The sequence below is a fragment of the Phodopus roborovskii genome, unplaced genomic scaffold (genome assembly GCF_943737965.1).
Source record: "Phodopus roborovskii unplaced genomic scaffold, PHOROB, whole genome shotgun sequence".
Taxonomy (NCBI): Eukaryota; Metazoa; Chordata; class Mammalia; order Rodentia; family Cricetidae; genus Phodopus; species Phodopus roborovskii.
The window spans coordinates 3191824-3212101 of NW_026126485.1; the positions used below are offsets into that span (position 1 = coordinate 3191824).

The 20278-nt window shown below is 38.4% G+C and overlaps 1 protein-coding gene across 1 annotated transcript in view; it reads right to left on the minus strand.

The window, feature by feature from the left end:
* Lyst (lysosomal trafficking regulator) overlaps positions 1-20011 on the minus strand; it is a 171278-nt gene extending 151267 nt beyond the window's left edge. The window contains exon 1 of the mRNA XM_051194746.1: positions 19871-20011. The gene's annotated coding sequence lies outside the window, so the exon portion shown is untranslated. The remainder of the gene's footprint in view (positions 1-19870) is intronic.
* Between the last annotated feature and the right edge of the window lie 267 nt (positions 20012-20278).

The following is a 20278-nucleotide window of genomic DNA, read 5'->3' on the forward strand; positions in this document are numbered from 1 at the left end:
TAAAAATAAAAGTCATCTTAAAAGTCATCTTAAAATCCTAAAAACTACCTTGGGTATGTTGGCAAACAGTCTTGATCACACATTATTCTATGCTCTGGAAGATAAAGCAGACAGGAAATGGAACAAGGAGCCATGCAAGACTACATGGAGCTTTGTGGAGTCAAAAAGTAGGTGCCGCCCACACCACCAGTGAACAGTACAACAGCAGCTCAGCCTATTTCCCACAGAAATCTAGATACATTGCAACAGCAACTTTATCTGCCTTCAAAGGGATGGGGCGATCTGCATTATCTGGAATGAATTCTTAGAGAACCCATGTAAACTATTTACCTTCCTCATGTGTAAATATCTACCAATATTTTAAAGTCATCTCTAGAATTTTGTGAGGGTAATGTCAAGTTCACTATAACTTATGGAATCTATATTCCCTTAAATTTTTCAACATTACACTTCCACAGCTTCTTACAAGTTTTCATGTGTATTGCAATTCCTCAAAGATTGCCAGTTTGTCAAAAACATTAACAAATCTGACCGTGAGGTGTGAATTCATTTAGACTAGCCAGAGGTTCTAGATCTCATCCCTCACCTTGAGCTTCAATTTTTCCTTATTGTTTCTTACTTTTACCTTCATTTTCTGCATATAAATCATTCTGTGTCAGAGAAGACAAGGAACAGAAGCTGAGAACTTCTGTTTGTTCTTTGATTCCAATTACAGGGTCAGGTTGTTAACAGTTTATTTATTTGTGATTTTCATTATGTTTTTTATGAAGTAAAAAGGCCAAATTAACCTATTTCCAAATCTCAGTTCTCTATTCTACTGGAATGTGTTTCTCTTTTGTATCTTGTGTTTCTCTTGCGTGTATATTATTTGGTTTCATATCCTTTGTTCCTCCTTCTGCACATGCTATTTAAAATCAGTTCATTTGCCTAATTTATTTCCCTTCTCTTTTTTCCCTTACAAATTTCCAGTTGTTCCATAAAAACATTATGACTGCTATATGATCACTTTTGTCTCTAGAGCCTATATCCACAGCACTATTTATTATCCCCTTATTTCTTTACACCTCACAAACTTTGTATTTCTTAATTTCAACTTTATTATTATTGCACTGGAAGAGTATGTCTTAGTTACTTTTCTATTGCTGTGAAGAGACACCATAACCAAGGCAAGTTACAAAAGAGTTTATTGGGGCTTAAAATTTCAGAGTCCATTATCATCATGACAGGGAGTACAGAATGAGGTTGCCATGGCCCTGGAGCAGTAGCTTACATCTGATCCATGAGCAGGAAGCAGAGAGAGTGCTAACTCATAATGGTGAAGGTTTCTGAAACCTCAAAGCCAACCCCAGGTGACACATCTCCTCTATCAAATCCATACCTTCTAGTCCTTTCCAAACAGTTTCACCAATCAAGAACCAAGTATTCAAATATGAGCCTATGGGGGCCATTCTCATTCAAACACATGCTCAGTACACATGTAGGAATCAGAGGACAATTTTGTAGAGTCAGTTCTCTTTTTACCTTTATGAGGGTTCTGGGGAAGTCAGGTCACCAGATTCTCGTGGCAAATGTTTCTACCTGCTGAGTCATGTCTCCAGTCCCTGTAACTCCACTGATGGGAGATGCCATTCTGTAAATGTTTCTCTTATTGGTTAATGAATAAAGCATTGTTGGCCAATAGGAAAGCAAGATAGGCGGGACTAGGAGACAAGGAGGAGAGAGGAAGTAGAGGGAGGATTCAAGATGGAGGACAGAGAGAAAAACACCAGCCCCTCTCTCCTGTAAGATAAGACCACGTGGAAGTACTTAGATTGATAGAGATGGGTTAATATTTAAGACAGAGCTAGCCGGTAAGAAACAAGTAACTGGCTAACAACTTTATATCTAATACAGAGTCTCTGTGTGTTATTTGGGGATGGCACAGCAGTGGGACCAGGCTGGAGGAAAAAAAACCTACTCATAACACCAAACCTTAATTTGTTGTATCCCAGCTGTGGTGATTAATCTTGTCAATTTGATTGGAATGGGAGATGACCTAGAGACAGTAAAGTATACCTCTTAGCATATCTGAGGATTTTTCCAGAGACAATTGGATCTGGAGGGCTCTGACCCAATCACTGGTTTAATTCACTGATAGATTCAAGATTCGACAGACTCTCAGTAGGTAGTAAAACTGTGGTAGGTAGAGCTAGCTGGAGGAAGTGGGTTGCTAGGGATATGCCCCTGGAGGGAATATCTTAGCTCTGATTCCTTCCTGTTACTTCTGCTTTCTACTTACCATGAACTAAATAGTCTTTATCTAATATGGTCCTGCCACCATGATTTTTTTGCCTTGCCTCAGAAACAAAGCAATAAGACCAGATAACCATCAACTGAAACCTCTGAAACCACAAACCCAAATAAATCTTTTCTCTTTTTTAAATTATTTCTCTTGAGTATTTGTCAATGACAAGAACAAATTTAACATACCAGCCTGGTTTCATGTTCTTCCTGTTTATAATTACAGAAGATCTAGTACTGGATTAAAAATACAAAACACTGGATCATCAAAATGGCTCAGTAGATAAAGGTGCTTAGCCTGATGGCCTAAGTTTGATTCCAGGAACTCACAAGGTGGAAGGAAGGAACTGACTCCAGCAAGCTGCGCTCTGACCTGTATGTATGTGCCATGGGATGCACACCACCAATATTTACAAATAATTAAGTGTCATTTTTAAAAAAATATGTAAAAAGGAATACAGAACCCACACACAAAAATCTCAGTATCTACCTCTAGAGCTCACAATACAACGATAAAGGAAAGCCAGAACAGAAGACCCTGTATACTGCTAAAGGCACCTGACCCAAATTTGAGTCTAGGAAGCTTCCTGGGAGAGGTAATTCTTAAACCAAGGAATCTTTAAATAGAAGATGTATAAATAAGGAAAAGTATTACAGATTAAAAACAATTCTAGTTAAGTCACTGAGGACATTATACTAAATTAGGTATTATAATTGTAATGCAGATATAGGAAAAGTAAGGGTAGAATAGTAGGTGAAAACCAGATGAGATGGGGAGAGAATCTTGACATTATACCAAGAATGTAATCTATTGGCTAATGGGTCTCAGAATCATCTATAGACTTTGCCATGTCTCTACCTTCAAAGACTCTAATCTCCTAAGGTAAAGAAGGCCCAACATCAACATATTTAATAAGCTTCCTAAGAGGTTCTGATGAATAGGCCCGACAGCCATGACACGGGTAATAGGAAGCCCAGGACTAATTTTAAATGTGAAAGATGCACAGCTAATGTTGAGCAGATATATCATTCTTGTAGCAAAATGAAAGCAAGATTTCAGGAAAAAACCTAGCATCATGTAAACCAATTTGGACACTGCTGTATTATTTAAAGTAAAAGATGAGACCCTTTTTCTAAGCAATAGTAGAAGAATATAATTTTGATAAATTTCCATTTAAGAATTACAAGAACATAATTATGATGACAGATTAGATTGGCAAGGGAGAAGGGGAGTCAGAACAACTCTCTAAATGGCTGAGTAAGCTGCTGGTGTTGCCACCTTGGCATCACACAGCGGAAGAGCTAAGGTATGCGTGCAAAATGGCTGCCAGGGCAAAAACACACCTGATCACCAGGAAGGTGACCTACAACTCTGTCCTAGGCTAGTGATGAACTTCTTTGCAATAACTACAAAGACTAGACTCACTATGCATTGTATATCAATCCCAGAACTTCTTAAAAACAACCATGCCAACTTTACCCACAGTTTCCAAAACATGGTAAAAAAAAAAAAAAAAAAGGAAATAGTGTAAATATATATTAGTCTGACGGGAGATGTCGTTCTGTAAATATGTTTCTCTTATAGGTTAATGAATAAAGCACTGTGGGAAAATAGGAAGGAAAGATAGGCGGGACTAAGAGACAAGGAGGATTCTGGGAGATGTACTAGTAAAGATTCAAGATGTAGTAGAGACAAGAGAATAGAGGTCCAGATCCTCTCTCCAGTAAGATAAGACCACATGGAAACACTTAGATTAATAGAAATGGGTTAATGATTAAGACAGAGCTAGCCAATAAGAAATACTAGTAACAGGCCAACAGCTTTATGTCTAATACAGCATCTCTGTGTGTTATTTGGTGCTGACACAGCTGTAGGACCAGGCTGGCAGGAAAAATGCCCATAACATCAGTCTTTTGAGAAAACAAGACAGGCAAAGAAGGAAAAGTGGGATGCTGCAGAGAGAAGTCACAGGTCAAGAAAGGTTTCTGTTACATTTTTTTTAAACATTTAGTTCTCATTTTTTATTTAGAACTGTTGAGAATCCAGTCATATTTTTAGCTTCTAAGAAAGGAACAGGCTGTTGGTACAGCTAGATATTTCTGACTGGCTCTGACTGGCCCTTCTCCCAAGCAATTCAATCATAGTAAGAGTATTTACACCATGAAAAAGGACAAATGCTAAACAAGGTCTCTAAATTTTTGTTATTCATTGTGCATGTGCATAAATGACAGCAGGTATGAACATGTGTGTGGAAGCAGAGGACACCTTTGTGAGGTTATCTCCTTCTACCTTTACATGAGTTCTAGAGATTGAACTCAAAAACACCAGAATTTTCGGGTAAGGCCATTTCACTGACCCATATCAGGGTCTTGCTTGTTTTCTTTTCCCTCAAAAGAGCCAATTTATTGGCACACCAATGTATCTACAAGGGAAAAACCGCCAAGATAGCAGCAAGAGAAGAAATGAATGAAGGACAAAAGTCAGAGGAATTAAGTAACAATTAAGTTACAGTACTAGTAAAGAAGCCAAGCTAGGGACAGAAGGCAAGAAGCATCACATAATTATCTAATGCCAAAGAAAAGAGGGATTGAAGTTACAGACACAGGAAACATCAGATAGCACACTGTCCCAACTGAAGGCCAGTCTCATGAGCTTTCAAATGAGAATAAGGACTCTACAGAGAATTAGACTACATAATTCATGTTACATTTTGGCAAAGAATATATCTATAGTATATGTTCCTAAAACTCAGTAGTGCTAAATTTAAAGGCTGGGTCTGCAGATTCTTACCTAATGTTTTTCCTGAGACTGAATGAATTCTGGGGTGATTTCTCTCAGCCAAACCATGTATTTCTGAATGATACATCTATCAAAGTAGTTTAATGGGTAGGTCTATAACTATGTATAGCAGCCCTAAGCACCACAAGTTTCCTGCTATTCTAACTTTCAATTTCTTTTTCTTTCGTTTTTTTGTTTTTTTTTTTTTTTTGTTTGTTTGTTTTTTTTTCCAAGACAGGATATCTCTGCGTAGCTTTATATCCTGTTCTGGAACTTGCTCTGTAGACCAGGCTGGCCTATAACTCATAGAGATGTTCCTGCCTCTGCCTCCCAAATGCTGGGATTAATAAGGTATGTGCCACCACAGCCTACTTTATTTTTCTATAAAAAATATGCACACATGGTATCACTTCCCTTATGTTTTCTTTTATACCAACAAGTTATGACCTGGGAGGATGATACTGCTCTTAGAAAAAAAAAGTTTATCTTAACAAGAGTTGTGACTGGAATTTTAACATCACAGGACTTTGTAAAAGTTGGCTGTGACCTAGATGTTCCACATTACAAATGAGGAGCTATGACAATCTTCATGTAGTGAAAATGTTAATAAATGGTGGTAGTGCTCTTACATTTATTCTATATTGTGTATGTAAGCTAAGTCAAAGTAGAAAAATGTGTTTAATGAAATATTTCCAATTTATTGGGACTGTATGGGCTGTTCAAAGAATACTCAAAATAAATATATTTAGAATAATGCTTTTGCAGAGGGCAGAAATCTAAGAAAGCAATAGACCCCAATTTTTTCCCTTCCATATTTCAAGGAGTCAACCAATACCGACAATTTCCCTCCCACCTCTCTAAGCTCAAAAAGTCCTAGTTGACATACTCTATTCCAAGGACCTTAAAAATTACAGTAGGCCTAAAAAGAAATGGTCAATCTGGGCCCTCATTTGATAAAGCTGGTCAAAAAATAAATGAAGCCCAGGCCCAGGCAGAATTCTAATGGAAATTCAGAGGAAGTCACACCAAAATGCAACAGACTTAAACCTTTCAACAAGTAGTTTGTTTTCTAAAACAAATAAATTAGGCAACCAGATCTCTCAGGTAAAACCTGTGTTTGACCCTGAGTTCCATAGAAGATAATTTTAGAATCCCAGAGTTAGTGGCACACGCCTTTGATCCCAGCACTCCTCAGGAGGCAGAGGCAGGTGGATCTCTGAGTTCAAGGTAAGCCTGGTCTACAGATCGAGTTCCAGGGCAGCCAGGGCTACACAAAGAAATGCCACCTTGAAAAATATAATAAAATAAAATAAAGATGGTTTTAATGAGGCTATACAAAATAGAACTATGAAGGCCCACCCAAGCAAATCTCTTCTGGCTTGCTGAGGGAGATATGATAGAAATTTTATACGGATTAGTTCAGCTGACCTCAAGACAGATCTTGAGACTTTTACAAAATAATGCTAATGATGTGAGGAACTAGCTAACACTTGCAATGACTGATGCTACTGTAAGCATAATGCACTTGTTTAATTCCTATAACCATTTCATAAGTACTGTGAGTGCCCTTATTGGTTATACATATTGGACACAGAAGCACAGTAAGGTTAGGCAGTTGTCTAAGACCACAGAGTTTCAAAGTGTCAGAGACGGGAGTCAGACTCATCAATCTATCTGAAGTCTACTGACTGCCCTCAAAAAAACAACCTTCTCCTTCCTTCCAGTTCATAGTCCAGTTTGTGGACAGCTGCTCAGAAGAGTGCTTCCTCCAAGCCTTGCCAACTCTCTCGTTTGCTGATGCACTTCTAGATCCACTACTCACTCTGAGATATTGGACATTTGACTTCCTCTTCCCAAGCCCTTCTTACAGAAAGAGTTTGTGGAATGAACACAGCCTTTATTTGGAATTAGCTCATTTTCTTCCCAGAAGATCCCTTGTTTCTTATGTGGGTAAGTTTTTATGAAGAGTTATTTGTGGGGCAGGAATATTAAAATTAAATGAAAAGATCCATGCAAGACACATGTGGCAATCTGAAGATCAGTAATTATTAGCTATTATCATCATCACTGAATCTGGTCTCTTCTTCTCTAGCCTTATTTCTAAGTAACTCTGGGCCTTCATCTCCTCTCTGACAACCTGCCTCTGGTCTGTTTTCCATCCAACCTAAATCTTTATAACTGTTAAAAGAAAAAAAAAATTCATGGAGATTCCTTGAAATTACAAATGACATTCTAATTCATGGGGAAGTAAGACGCCAGTACCTTTGTTAGATCTAAGTATGCAATATCCTCTACCATGTTGTCATTCCAATACAACTAACACACAGTACCACCTCCTCTATAATTCCTCCCCAAAGGTATAAAAACCTCCTACATACTGCTTCACTAACTTTTATTATGTTGCTCTCACCATGGAAATTACTATTAATTAATGTCTTTTCTGCTTGCATTTAATTATCATTCATTATATTGTATCATACAAGTGTATTTTTTCTTAAGAAGGGACACCAAGGGAATGGAGAGACAACACAATAGTTAAGAGAACAGGTTGCTCTTCCAAAACACCTGGGATCAAATCCTTGTACCCACGCGGTAGTTTACAACCATCTGTAACTCCAGTTCCTGAGAATCTGCCACATTCTGGCTTTGAGCACTGTATGCATGTCATACACAGACATACATGCAGGCAAAATACCCAAGAAATTTTCACAGCAAGCAGTAAAGTACTAAGAAAGATGCTACACATACTCCTAAAAGCCTTAACAAAGTCTGCTATACTAAAAAACCTTTAGGAATAAAAGTTGGTATATCATTTATGTAATGTTAAATATTATAATTTAGAAACTATGTGCTTTTAAAGAAGTTATTAAACTCTTTTTATAGGCATGTAGCTCTTCATATTTGTTGAAGAAACACTAAACAATTTGAAGCCCGAATCTAATGTGAAATGAAAATAATAAAATTTCTATAGCAATATCATATTGATCAAGTTTTATGCTTTCTGACACATGCAAAAGATTCCACAAAATAAGATCTAGAAATATTAAACATAGATATTCACAAGCTTTAAAGACTCCTTGCAAGCCATTTAGGAGGCTGAAACCTATAATGTCAGCTCTTTGGAAGCTACATAGGATAGCCATGATGAGACTGAAGGCAACCTAGACTACACCTTGCAAGGTTAGACAGCACTAGTTTCCTCTTATTAGAAAATTTATTTCCTGTTATATTTCATACCAAGAAAGGTTAAGATGGTGTCAAATCAAGATGTACTTGCTGAATCAACTGCTCTCTAACCATCCATGAAGAAGGGAGGTGAACACAGGAGCTAGGAGAACTAAACAAAAAGAACATCATCACAATTAGTTTCTATCACTATGTTGAAAAAACAGGTAAGCTTGACATGCTGGCACACGTGTGTAATCCTAGCATTTGAAAGGTTAAACATGAGATGTGCCTCAAGTTAAAGCTCAGTGAATTCTAAACTAGTCAGAGCTAATGAGACACCTTCTCAAAATAATAATAATGATAGTGATGTAGACGCAGATACATAAAGAAAAATAGTTAAACTTATACATAAATTATATACTAGAAGCTAACTGCTACAAGTTCCTATGGTACCCATACATATTTTGGCTATAGAATTACATTCTTAAGACACACTAGAATATTTAGAGTATTGACAGTATAATAGAAGGAATGTCAGACTAAAAGATTTTTTTTAGCTTTTGTTTCTCCTCAAACCTTTATGAACACCCCCCCACTCTACCCCACATACACTCAAGCATTTTGAAACAGGGTCTAGCTATCCTCCTGACCTAGCCTTTTGAGTCCCCAGTACTAGGTATGTGTCACTATGCCCAATCTGTTCCCTATTATTCTTATATTCAGAAAAATAAACAAAATTAACATCTAAATATTTCTTTAGACTGTGAACTCTCATGACAGTATACCATAAGAAAATGCAGCAAGTATGAAGATTCATTTACAATTGCAATTTACATATTTCTAATGTTTCTTTAATGTGTATATGACCAGGTTTTGTCAAAACAACATTGCTAGTATTCAATTAAAAGAACAAAAAATAAGAAGTAGAACTGGAAATGTGGTTTAGCAGCCTTAACTTTCTGCTCTTGCAAAGGACCCAGTTTTAGTTACTAGCACCCATATAAGGAGGTTCACAACCACTTTTAACTTCAGCTCCAAAGGATCTAACACCCTATTCTGATCTTATGGGCACCACCACATATGTGTTGCACTTAGATTGACACAGACTCACATACATACAAACAAAATAAATATTAAAAACAAACAAACAAAAAACAGTAGTATGGTTCAGTAGGTAAAAGAGCTAGCTACCAAACCTGACAACTTGAGTTCAATCCTAAGACCTACATGGTGGTAGGAAAACAGATTCCTAAAAGTTGTCATCTAATCTCCATGACTATACACAGACACACATTCTCTTGAACACACATAATTAATAAAAAATATAAGCAGTGAAGATTATGCTAGTAACTTGAAACAAATGACTTTAGAAATATACTCCAAAACATTTAAATAAAGCTAACAAGAAAAAATGCAAAAATAAGTATCAGCATTATTGTGCTTTGAAGCACCATTAAGAGGAAATCCAGAAATCAACAAAGAATTTTAATCTTTAAGAAATTCCAAGTTGAGCAGGTCCAGCACTAGGGAGGCAGAGGCAGGTGGATCCATAAGTTTGAGGCCAGCCTGTGGTCTACAGAGTTCAAGGTCAGCTAGGGCTAGACAGAAAAACCTTGTCACAAAAAAAAAAAAAAAAAAAAAAAAAAAAAAAAAAAACAAAAAAACAAAAAAAACAATAAAAACGAACAAACAATAGAAGAAATTCTTTTTTTCTTTAAAATTTGTATATTTCTTTTTTATTTATTTATTTTATATAACCAAGTCCATTTAAATGAAAACAAACATTTATAGACAATATTTGGGAATTTGGGCGTCATTCTTTCCAAACTACTTCCTGCTGGTAAGGGGTGCTATCATGGGGGATTCTAAGAAGATGCAGAAATCCTGGCTATAGTCTGTAAGGCTGCTTTGTCCAGCTGTTTTGAATGTAGGCTCACCTGGTACTCTGTTTCAGGCGGTCTGGCTTGATCAAACCACATTAGTCTGGAAGGAATCCACAGCTTTTCATTTTCCAACAGAAGAAATTCTAAGTCAAGGCTTAGGATATAGCTCAGTGTCAAAGCCCTTGCTTTGGCATACATAGAACCCTGGGTTCTGCACATACATTTAAAACATCAGGCCAGGCTGTGGAGATAGCTTAGTCAGCAAAATGCTTCCTTTGCAAGTATGAGGACCTCAGTCTGATCTTCAGAACCCATGTTGAAAAAAAGTTGTGCATGTAATCCCAGGGCTGGGGAGGTGGAGTCAAGTGGATCCCTGGGGTCCACTGGCCAAATGGCCTGGCCTAATCAGCTAGTTGCACACCATTGAGAGACCTGTCTTAAAATAACCAGGCAGATCTCACTTGAAAGTTCTCTGTCCTACACAGACACACACAGAGTCAAAACGCAATGAAGTCCAAAAAGCAAATATAGAAAACAGGGTAATGAGGGAGCTGATGAATACACATAGCTGCCCTACAAGTTACACCAGTACAACCTCCTTGCACTGGCCATGCTGCATTTCCCACTTCAATAGATGAATAACCAGAAGTTACAACAATGAATGCATTTGATGAACTGATATGTTTTGTTGCCCTTTCAAAGAGGTCACATTATTCTGATAAAAAGAGGAAACTGTTCTTATGATTGTTTGAATTTCACACTCACCCAAATTCAATGTATTTAATAGCTCTGGTGCTTCAAAATAATGAATGTAATTATGATTACTATTCTCCTAAGTAGTGAAGACAACTACAGAACTAATAAAAACTGCAGTAAATTCCATTCAACAAGATTAGTGCTAAAAAAAGGAAAAAAATATATATTATTACTGCTTTTTAAAAGCTCATAATACTTTAAAAAGCATTGATATTTAATTCTTCTTGTGGTAAGTAAACAGAGATTACTATACTTTAATCAAAAAACATTTACAATGTACAAAAATACAGTTAACTTTTAAAAAAGAGGTAAATATAAGAAGAAAAAAGCCCCAGAAAATAGCAAATATCCCAACACTCTTTTGAGTAGCTAATGATTTTAAAAACAGTACAGAGAAAACAGAATTGTAGACTCAGTCCACACTACATGTAAATTACATACTTCCCCACCCACTGCAGTATTTGATACTTTTTATGAGTAAGTTTGTCTTATTTATTTAAAGTGCATCTCCTGGAACTGGAGAGATGGTTTAGCGGTTGAGAACACTTGTTGCTCTTGCAGAGATTTCAAGTTTGGTTCCCATCACACATACATGTCTAAAAAAAATTTTTAAGTAATATATGTCTTTCAGAATCCCAGGGAGGGCCCAGTGTTGATAGTGTATCAGAGACTAGGGTCTTCAAACCAAACCAATGATTATTGTTGAAGAACCCCTGCATGTAAAAATATATGGAGAAAGGGGTTTACTACATGATTCACTATGTCACACTGCAGCTTCCATGTCAAGATTTCCCCTTCTTTTTCTTGTCCTTTTATCTTAAAGGGGAGGTTGCAAGGGCAGAGGGTGGATAGGATCAGGATGCATGATGTGACAGACACAAAGAATAAAAAAAAAAAAATAATAAAGTTAAGCCGGGTGGTGGTGGCACGTGCCTTTAATCCCAGCACTTGGGAGGCAGAGGTAGGTGATCTCTGTGAGTTCAAGGCCAGCCTGGTATGCAGAGCAAGTACCAGGACAGGCTCCAAAGCTACACAGAGAAACCCTGTCTTGAAAAACCAAAATAAAATAAATAAAAATGTATCTCCCAAGCCAGATTCAGTGAATCACATTATAGAAGAGGCTAAGCAAGTAGGATTATGAGTTTGAAACTAGCCTGGGCTACAGAGTGAGTTTCAGGAGGACAGTCTGGGCTACAAAGTAAGAAACGTATCTTCCTCTTACTTTTACCTTTGCAATAACATCAACATTTTCCAATGACATTCTTTCAGCTCCCTCTTAGTTTTTAACCCATCTCCATTAGTGTCTTCACTGCTTGCATTTAAAACAAAATATCCCAATGTTACTTCCTCTCTCAAGATCACTCAAAAGTGGCCTATAATGGAAGCATTTCACCTGTGCTCTGTGCACTGCAGCCTAGCTTTTGCTCATAGTCCTCTATCAAAACTATCCAGGCCAAGAGCAACAACAACAACAAAAAAATCCTTCTAATTGCCAAATCTATTCCAATAAGCACATTCCAAGTACTTATCTGATTTGACTTCTCTGTGAAATACAAAGTATATGATTATCAATAATCATTCCGTTCTTAACCTCTCTTCTCTTTTTATGGGATCACATATACATATACACATAACTGTATTTTGTGGGTTTCCTTCTCTGACTACATCTAGTTAGTCTCCTTGGTTGGATTCTTCTCTATCAGCTCCTCATGTTGATGACACTCTGGATTCTCTTCTCATCCTTTCATTTTTTTTGGGTGGGGGAGTGCTTTTTATGAACTCAGCCACTTCTGAAGTTTCAACTATCACCTATATGTTTAATGACTTCCTAAATTCTCATACAAAGATTGAGTCCAGACTTTCGTATATACAATTTAGCGAGAAAGTCTCAGGACAGTACCATGATATTCATTGTAAGCTGGCACCCTTCAAGGCCCTCTAATAACAGACTCGGTGCACTCATCCTCACTATCTATCCCCTTTCCAATGTCCCTCTGTTTGCCTACACTAGTGTGACCAAATACCTCTCCATTTGTCCAGCCTAGTTCTGGTTTATGTCTGTCTAAGAGTAATAGTGACACCCTTTCATTCTCAAAATACCATCTATTTTGCCAGTAAGCTGTATGATTGTCCTACCTACTCACCTATCCCTTTGAGTTTTTGTACCCCACTATAAGTCCTCCCTAAACTTTTTGTTGTTATGTTTTATTTGTAAGAACATATATACATGTGCATGGCCTCAAGTGTCATCCTCAGAAACATCATCCATTTTTTTTCTTGAGACATGGTCCTGGAGCTCACCAATTGGATTAAATTGGCAAGCTAGCAAAACCCAGGGATCCTCTTGCTTCTGCGTCTCCAGAGCTGGTATTTTAAGTGCATGCTTCTACAGCCGTTTTTACATGGCTTCTGTGGTCAAAATGAGGGTCTCACATATATAAAGTAGACACTTTACTGAGTTTTCTACTCAGCCCCTTCCTTGTGTTCTTTACTTCTTTTCCAAACCCTACCATTGTCGCTAAGAAATTTCTCTACCTTCACCTCCCCTTCTCAATAAAGATCATTACATCACCAAGATCTCAGCCTGGAAAGAAATATCAGTATTCATCTGGTTTCCCAATCACAGTGCTTCCTTTCATCTACTTTTAGGATTAGAGTTACAGTGGTCACCTACTGGCCAAGGTTTGAGTAGGTCATTACCATTTATTATGAACAGTGTCATATGCTCTCCACAAGAGCTGATCTTCTGGGGTTATTAATTATAAGAACAAGTAATCCTAATGCACTAAACTTAAGTGCTACCTTGTTTTCCATGGCTCTGCTTTGCAGAAAGTTAGCATGGTTTAACAGTGGTCACAAAGACTTTCAAGCTACACAGACTCAGGCACTCCCTAGTTGGGTACCTTGGGAAGGATACCCATCACTGAGCCCCAGTTTCCTCACCTATAAAACACTGATTCTAACATGAACCTTATAGGATTGTTGTGAAACATAAACTTCCAAAAGCATGTATAGTGACAAGCACTCTTGTTCAGACTAGATGCCCAGCAGCAGCTGCTGTATTTTGACTCTTATCACTTAAAGTTGCCTCAAATCTAGAATTTTAAATTTAGGATTTTCATGTATATGTGCCTTTCCATCTCTAGTATTCCATTACTACCATAAATTCTACTCATAAATTCTTTTTTGCTAATATTCTTCACCTCCACAGTCCACATGTATCAGCTTCCAGTTGGCCTGGCTTTTCTTCCTACTTACATAGGGGGCTCCTAATTGTGAAGGGGCTCATCCCTTCACAGAGTGACTCATTGCCACCCTCCATTCCTTGGGGTCATACTACCCTTCTTCCCAATGTTCTTCATTACACCTTTCCTTTACAATTTCATCCATGATCAGTTTAACATACTTGCTTTTCCATTAAATCAAAGTAGGTCACGGAGAAAACTCTTTAGCCATTCTGATAACCTCTGTACATTTGTGATTTCAAATCTTAGGAGGATATTCATCAACATTCTGTAATTAGGTCATTGGTCCTTGTTTAAATTTCTTCATCTCCACACAAGTGCTCTTTTTCAGGACTCATTGGCCACAAAAACAAGAAATCCCAATACACCAGGTTTAAAGTGCTTCTCCAAGCATATCCAAACTCACATTTTCTTTCTGTCTCAGCAGATAACCGTGCTTCATAGGGAAAGATACACCATCCTGGATGCTCAGCTCCACCTCAACCCACTCCCTTATTTTGCAAACAGGAAGATACACTGTTACTCTTCTTCTGGGTAACCCTTTTTATAACCTTTGCTCTTGGGTTCACCCTTTCCCTTTCTCTCACACTATATTCTAATTGGTTAACATCTTTCTCTTATAGGATGTCCCTTTCCCTCAATTCACATAAGTATCTTTGACCTCACTCCTTAAAGAAAACACACCTTTGGCCAATAGGACCTCCAAGTTCAAGCTTCCATATGTTGTCTTCTCTGTATTTCAAAGTATATGAAAAACTAAATTTACTGAATAAAGATGTTTTTACATGATCAGACTTAGTTTTTTTTTTTAATTCTATGCAACTAGTTTCGAAGAAAGAAACCAAACAACTACATTCCCCAAACTGAAAGCTGATGGATGTCAATTCCTTTTCCTGTATTTTAAAAATTAAGAGCAAACAACATCACTATTCACACAGTTTATATTCTTCAAAGACTGTTTTTATTCCTCTTTCCTTTATCACATTTCTTGGGCTAAAACTGCTACTGCTGACTTTGTTCCCATACTAAACTTATCCTGGAGGCACTTTTTGAAGATAAATAAAATACTGGGTGTGTATTCTATAAATAATGAAATGATATAAAAATATGCTGTTATTATGCTAACTTTGGTAAAGTGAGCATGAGGTTAGATCATTGACTTGTTCTTAAAAACTGGATAGGTCTTAGTTATCAATATTTTCTTTTCTGATCATGAATCATGAAGTACTTGGCAATCTGGCTTACATTTTTTCTGAGAATCAGTGTCAAACATTTCAATGTACAATTTCTCAGCTTTACCTCCTAATACTTAAATTTTGAAATGTAAATAAGGCAATTCTTGCCAGACATGATGATGCACACCTTTCATTTCAGCATTCAAGAAAGGAGAATCACAAATTCCAGGCAACCTGGGCAATACTGATAGATCTTTGCTCAAAACAAGCACACAAACAAAATGGCAGTTCTTCAAGTTTCTGGCAAAAATCTTCTATTCTCTTTAAATATAACTTCCTTTTATATAGCAATTTTAGGTTTACCTCAAAATCAAATGGTAAAAAGAAATCATACATAGCTTTTTCCACACAGGCAAAGCTTCTCAAGCTATAAACATTCCACATTACAGATACATTTGTTACTAACAAACTTACATTGACAGATCATTCTCATCCCAAAGCCAAAATTTACATGAAGGCTCACAGTTGTACTTATAACAGGTTTTGACAAATGTATAATGTAAACCCACCAGTAGAGTATCACACTGCCCTAAAAATTCTCTGTGCTCTCTGCCCATTTATTCTTTATTCTTCCCTTTCTTCAGCTTCTGATCTTCTGTCTCCAGAGTTTTGCTTTGCTTTTTCCAGAATGTCTCATAGTTGGAAAAACTAACTATACAACTTTTTCAGACTGGCTTCTTTCATTTGGTAATATATGTTTCAAATTCCTCTGGTCTTTTAAAGCTTGGGCCTTTAAATATCACTTAAAAGGGTGTAATTGGCATGACACATTGAACATCTTTAAATGATATAATTTGTTCAGTTTCAACATACATGTACACCCATGAAACCATGGCCATAATCAAGATAGTGAAACCTGTCTATCACTCCCTTCAGTTTCCCAGTACATCTTTGTTATCCCTCCCTTCTGTGCCTCCTCCCCTTCCCTTATCAATACCCAATCTACCACTGATATGCTTCCTGCCACTACAGATAAGAGCACATTTTCTAGATGGAACTACAAAGTACATCGTGGTTTTCTGTACTGTGAAAGTGTGTGTGTGCTCGCACGTGTATGTGTCTGTGTGTGTGTGTGTGTCTGGCTTGCTACATGTAACATAATTATGTTGTGTGATATATAGCACATTTCTTAATTGCTAAGTAGTAATCCAATATATAAACAGCTCTTTACTTTTCAAAGACTGGTAGAAACACATGTCTCTGTGTGTATGTGCACAGAACTCTACTGTTCACCTACTTTTTCCATTTATTTAAAACAGCTAGAAGGTCTCATTTTCTTATCCACTATGTGGGTTTCAGTTTCAAAGACTAACATTTGAATGGAACAATGACTAGCCTTTTGGAAGATTATTTTATTTCTTTTTTGACTAAAATACTTTGTTCCAAGCATTACTATTTCATGTTATTAGGTATTTTTTTTTCCTTATTCTATTTTTCCAGCACTTAGACTTAGTAAATATTCAAAATTTTCCAATGTATCAGAACTCTCTTAATTACTATAAGCAAGGTCAAGGGAATTAAGAGGCACTATGGCACTGATGAGTAGTAACAATGAAAAAATAATACCAATGAGAATATAGCTGCCTGACTCCAAGAGCAGTTTATAATTATGCACTACTGACAAGAGTTTTACATATTTCAAGATAGATATGTTGAAAATTCATTATAAAATATTAGTTATTTTCTGGTTCTTCATTATAAAGTGTAGACCTCAGGATTGAGTCACATATTTTCTGATATAATCTTATTGTTGTTATTGTTCTCTTTCACAGTACTGGAGATTAAACCCAGGCCCTGTGCAGGTCACACTATCACCATGCCACATCCTCAACCTCATTTTCTCATTTTTATGACAGCCTCACTAAACTGTTACACTGTCAAAACTGGTCTTGAACATGTGATCCTCCTGCTTCAGTCTCTCAAGTAGGTGGGATTACAGAGATGCTCCATCAAGTTTTATAGGTCAAAGTATATTGGTCTAGTACATTATACTCTGATGTTAAAAAAAAAGTCTCCATTTAGAATATGATGGTCCATTTATTTCAAGTCATATGTAATGAAACAAAAGAATCAAGATAATCTCTTTGTTACTGACTTATTAGAAAACCATTACAAAAAATTCAGGTTGTTTACAATGCAATTTCACAAATGGCCAAGAAAAGCCAAATTTGATAACATTTATGGGGCTTAAATTCTTTTTAAGAGGCATCTCAAGATAATTCAGAAAAAAGAGAAGCCAGATAAAGGTGTTCAAGTTAAACATAGCAACAGGCTATAAAAGATACTCTGGAGTTCGGTATTACATGGCTTTTTCTACAACTAAAACTAATAAACTCATAAACTGGATCCAATCAAATAAAACTAAAACTACACTTGGGAATGTGAATAACTAGGATGGTTCAAAATAATTATGAAGAAAATTAGTACGAAGCCAGAGGAAAAGCTCAGCAAGAGTATTTTCCTAGCAGGCTCAAGATACTGAGTTTGATTCCCAACACTGGAAGAAAAAAAAAAAAATAAATGAGCATGAAATTGTCCATTTATGGGCAAAATTGTTAAGCTCCTGAAATAGTCAAGGCCACATAAAAAGTTTCTGCAATTGAAATTCATTAATGTCTACTACGTATAATCTTCACTTGGATGTTTAATTGTATTGCCTAAAACCTAACCTCCCAAATAAGCCTATTCTTTTCCTAAAATTCTCAGTACCTCTCAATTTTATCATTCTTGCTGAAGACAAAATTGTTACTGTCCTCTACATCTCTACAAATAAGCTATTCAAAAGTTGATAACATCTCATCACAGGCACTAAGTCCTATGTTATTTCTGAACAGCACCATGCCAATATCCCCAAACAAGATTTTGATACTTCTGTTCCTGCTAACCCTTTCCCCCAAAGGAGATGTATTTTCCAACTAACTATAATATAGCCCCTTTGAAAAAATCAAGTTTGATTATACCATTATGCATTTAAAAAAAAAAAAAGGACTCCTCTCCCTACAAGGCCTTCCACAATCTGATAGGTCAGTACTCTACAACACAGCCAAACTAGCCTCCAGCTCTCACTCCAGTCTCCACACGACTGCCTCTGGGCTTTACGAAAGTGGCTTCTTACTACACAACCTTCCTTCAGAAAAGAACATGGATCACCCCTCACTTCCTTCCGGTTGATCAAATGTCATCTTCTCTAGAAGGCCTTTCCTAACTACCGCTAATCAAATTGCAACCCATTTCTGGCTCCCTGTCTTCTCTCTTCCCTGTTTCTTCTCTATAGTCCTTAACATCATCTGGCAATGATGTTAATTTACTCCTCCAGTAGGATGCATATTCCATTAATCTGTTTATTAAAATGCCTGGCCCACGATAGGTGCTTAACAGATCTCTACTAAACGTGTTTTATATGTAATTTATAGCCTGCAAAGTATCTTAATGTAAACTAAATTCTGGAAAATCATTTTTCCCCTTATGCTCTCTCCCAAATTCTCTTAATATCTATATGTATCGACATGGATAACAGCAAAGAGCAATCAGCAAAAAAGTTACTTGCAAAGCTCTTTTAAAAAAAGAACAGACCTTGCCTACTAATTAACTACATTAGTAGAAGCTAAGAGTCAATATTTTTATTAGTATAAAGTTTCTAGGTGTGGAAGTTAAATGTTATGGCAGACCAGCCAACAACCTTCAGGAAGAAAACCTCAACTCATTGCGCCATATCAATCTGTTAAACAAACCCTAGGGAAAATGCAAAATTTCCTTAAGGAAACACTGGCCAGAACTCAACACAAATGTGTATTCAACACGAGTCAACACCCTTAAAATTTTTTTCCTCACCCCATCAACTACCAAGCAAGAGCTGTCAGTGGCTGTATGCGATAGGATGAGCATCGACAATGTTTTTCCTGTTTTGTTTATCCCTCTGAGGATTGGATGAGGACGCTTTGCTGAGCTCCAGCCCTCCATCATGAACCCTCGGCCTTTGCGCAGTGGCTGTGGGGTCTCCCTGGGTCATGCCCCTTCAGTTAGCATCTCAGCCACCACTCCGAAGAGGGGCGCGAACCGCGGAGGGCCGTATGCGGAGTCCCGCAGCAGGTGTCACCGGCAGGGAAGGGACAGCGGGGACTCAGGAGCACCAGGGTGGGAATGACAGATGGGCCCGCGGCCCGAAGTGGGAGCCCGGCTCCGGCTGTCACTGCTGAAGAGGAGCCGCTCGGCCGGCTGAGGACAGCGGCGGCGCCGGGCAAGCGCTCCCTGAGGTGAAGCACCGCTCCGCCGCGCCAGCCGGCCAAGTAAAGTTAGTGTGGGGTCCGCGCCGCCCCACAGCCCGCGGGGCCGGAGCCGCCTCAGTCGGGAACGGTGCAGAGCCCCGAGTGCATGCGAGCCCCAGCCCTGCAGAGCTCCGAGCACCTCCGGTCCCCTCAGCTCCCTCAGCGTGCCGCGACCCCGCCCGGGCAGCCCGCCACCTTCCCGCCATGCCCTGCTGAGGTCGAGACCCCGACCCTCTAAGAAGCCGGCGGTCGCCTTTACCTCCGCTCTGCGGTCCGCGGCACGCTCTCAGCGGCTCCACAGAATCCCGACTCGCCACAGCTGCCCCGCCAGCGCGAGCTCTCACCCCCGCCCCCTCAGGTAACCCGGGAAACCGGGAACACCACCCCTTCCTCCCCGGCCCGGACACAGAGCCGCTCCTCTGCGCGTGCGCACAGGCCCCGCCTCGCGCGCCTAGAGTCCCGCCCCACCGGGAGGGCACGCCGGGGTCGCCAGCGTGTTGCGTGGAGCATCTCGGCCAATGAGGGGGAGGGGGCGGGGCCTGTGTGGCCAAACTGAGTTCCACCCTTCCTCCCCCACAGTGTAAAGCTCCATTAGGAGTCTGGAGAGTCTAAGTCTATGAAGTGCGAGCATAATATCTCCTTCCTACTGTATATTCACGTCCCCTGG